Source organism: Protopterus annectens, chromosome 13.part0 (assembly GCF_019279795.1).
Source record: "Protopterus annectens isolate FY-2018-M chromosome 13.part0, PAN1.0, whole genome shotgun sequence".
NCBI lineage: Eukaryota > Metazoa > Chordata > Ceratodontiformes > Protopteridae > Protopterus > Protopterus annectens.
The window spans coordinates 300,449,073-300,452,868 of NC_056747.1; positions in this window are offsets into that span (position 1 = coordinate 300,449,073).

The window sequence follows — 3,796 nt, forward strand, 5'->3', positions numbered from 1 at the left end:
AATTATGTACATAGTCAACAAAGTGGCTGCACCTATGCATGTTAGTGAGTAATAGTGTTTGTACTGACAACAATAAGCTAAAAACATTACAGTAGCTAGTATTTATGAACTTATTCATTTGATTACAATCAGCCATTTGAGGTGTACACTGCCAAAAAAAGGTAGCTGTAATTGGTGGGCACAGCTGAGTGTGTGTGTGTGTGTGTGTGTGTGTGTGTGTGTGTGTGTGTGTGTGTGTGTGTGTGTGTGTGTGTGTGTGTGTGCATGTGTGTAGTCTGAGTGTCTGTGCCTTTGAAGGTGTGTGTGTGTGTGCATGTGTGTAGTCTGAGTGTCTGTGCCTTTGAAGGTGTGTGTGTGTGTGTGTGTGTGTGTGTGTCGGTGTGTGTGTGCATGTGTGTAGTCTGAGTGTCTGTGCCTTTGAAGGTGTGTGTGTGTGTGTGTGTGTGTGTGTGTGTGTGTGTGTGTGTGTGTGTGTGTGTGTGTGTGTGTGTGTGTGTGTGTGTGCATGTGTGTAGTCTGAGTGTCTGTGCCTTTGAAGGTGTGTGTGTGTGTGTGTGTGTGTGTGTGTGTGTGTGTGTGTGTGTGTGTGTGTGTGTGTGTGTGTGTGTGTGTGTGTGTGTGTGTCTTTGTAATTAGTTTTTTCTGACTTTCTGCAAATATGTCTATGAGTCTATGTCTCCAAATCAGTGTGTGTGTGTGTGTGTGTGTGTGTGTGTATTTGTGTAGACATTAGTAAATATTTACATAAGTTATATTTTGGATATAAATATTTCCTTTAACAATTGCATATCCTACACCAACTTTAAAACCATTGGAAAAATAACTATTTTAATTAAAAAATGTAAAAAAAGTATTTATATACTGATAAAAAATCAAATGCTAATTAGCTTAAGAAATTAAAAGTTTTTTCTTAGTGCAACAATATTTTCCAGGGGTCTTGGCTTCAGGCCTTACAGCACCCCATTATTTCCTTGCACTGTCCACCCTGTTTGGGCATTACTGCTTGCATATTGCATTATATTGATATGCTGTACCCCCCTACAGACTTTGTATAATAGAAGTCTGAAAATTATATGAAGAAGCCTCAAATGGGACCCTGTGTTTATGTGATGATAACTTTTCTGGTCTGGATAAACAGTTACTTAGGCTGGGAGTCATAAACTTGGTCTGTTTTTTTTAATAACAATTTGATTGTTTTTTTTCAGGGAAAATGAAAATGCCATACTTTTATATTAGAACACTGTTGTACCTTCAATTTAACCATTTTTACTTTGCATTTTGCACTAAAATTTTAAATTTTCAGTCAGTAATTGTACATTTTAGTAACATTAGAAATTTGTTTTAAAATGTATTTTCAGTTCATTGTAAACACTTTCTCATTAGAGTCATACTGGCATTTCAACATTTATATTTAGAAGAAAGTAAATAAGAATTATGAATAAAATATTTTGTGACAGATTGTTCTGAACATATGTGATAGCTTAACATTTTGAGCTGCTATATCTAGTAAAAAATATTACCTCTCAAGTAAGAATAATTTTTTCTCAGTCTGTTGTAGAAAATCTTGGCTTTTAAAGCATCATTAACAGTTCCATTAGAATCTTTCTGGCTTTAAAAATTCAGCTGACTTACTAGCAGTGAAAACTGAACTTTTTTATGCAAAATTCTTTATTTTATTTTTTCATTAGACATTAACAATCAAAATATTTCAAAACATACAATATATACTGATTAAACAATTATTTACACTATACACAGTCATCCATGGCAAACAACTTAATCAATGAGTACAATAATATTTATCTAATAAGTTTTGCAGTTTCTGCCAAGCTATTTTCATTAGACATTAACAATCAAAATATTTCAAAACATGCAATATATACTGAATAAACAATTATTTACACTATATTATAGTCATCCATGACAAACATTAACTTCATCAATGAGTACCATTAATATTTCTCTAATAAGTTTTGCAGTTTCTGCCACGCTATTCTTTTGTGTGTTACATTAGATGTTCTTTAACAAATTGTTTACATTTCTTTTTTACATATACATTTTGCTAGTCTAATAAAATCAGCAAACATAAGATCTTGCTTATTTTTCCAATTCAATGTAATAATCTTTCTGGCAATAGCTAAAATTGACCAAAGAACTGGTAACTGATGTTTGAGAATTACACTTGGGGTAGGTACATTAAATAAGATCAAATAACTAGTAATTTGACACTTATCTGACCACAAAGCTTTTATAAAATGTCTAAAATCATTCCAATAATGTGTAAGAGTTCTACATTCGATGAACATATGCACCCAGTTGGTGTCAAGAATTCCACCACATCTCCAACACTTTGTTTTTTTTTACTTTTGGATATAGGTGCAATCTTGTGTGAGGTATAAAAACTTCTATGAATAAATTTCCAGGTATATAATTTCCAATATAGTGATGATGTGGTGTTATTTATTGATTTTAGTAACTGTTTCTTATTTTCATTTGACAAAGATTCTCCATTAACCTTTATAGAGTAATTCCAAAAAGCTGGGTCAAATGAAAGCAATTCATCATGTAAGACTTTATATATGGGTGATATGCTCGGCTTATGTTCAATGTTCATCGAATTACAGCATATAAATAATTGTGAAAGCTTTGGTATAGAATCTGTTTCTAGATTTATTGATACTCTCACTTTACATTCCATAAATTGTCATAATGATTGTACACATAACCAATTATCTTGGCTAACATTATATCTGGCTAAAAGAAAGTTTATTGGTTGAATTTTGTTTTTATCAATAAATTGGTGCCAGAATTTTAATTCATTATCTTTAAGATTTAATTGTTTTATTAATATTAATATTATATTTGTCTCAATATCCTATAGATATCATTAATGAAAATTTAAGATTTGTCACTATTGATGTAATCAACTTATACTCTTATATTCCTAAGGATGAAGGGCTGGAAGCATTTGTTAGAAGTATGAGGAAATATGTCGAGTACGAATGGGACAAAATTTGTCTCATAATGGAGATGATGAGTATAGTACTCGACTATAATTTCATTTACTTCGAAGGGGAAATATTTAAACAGAAGAGAGGTGTAGCAATGGGAGCAGCCTGTGCCCCAGTGTTTGCCAACTTAGTCATGTTGGACTGGGAAGAATTGATCATCTTTCACAGTGAATACTATAATAATATTAAATATTATTGTCATTTTTTGGATGATATTTACATCATATGGCAAGGTAATGAAAAGAGTTTAGATCAATTTTTAGATTATATTAATTTGAGTAGCACATTTCTTAAATTTACTAGTTCTCAAAGTCTGACAGGATTGGCTTATTTAGATACTTTTGTATATAAAGATAATATACAATTTTCATCATGAATATATAGAAAATCCACCTTCTCCAACAGTTATTTAGAATATTCCAGTAATCATTCTAAAAGTTTGATGAGAAATATATGCAAGGGACAACTAGTACGTGCACTAAGAATGACTTCGTCATATAGTGATATGTTGGAGGAGGTTACATATATAACTATGTTATTTAAAGATAGAGGATATGATATGAAAATGATGGATAGAGTGAAAAAACAAGTGGTCAAGGGATGGGGAACCAAATACATCCCATTATTAGGTATATCATTTAGGAATCCCGCTAATAATAATGGAGTATTTAATAATACTCACAAGTCCAATGACTTAAGCAGAGCATGTATATTAGAATATGGGCCACATACACACAAGGTTAAAGATATTTTAACTAAAAATTGGAATATTATCCAGACTGATA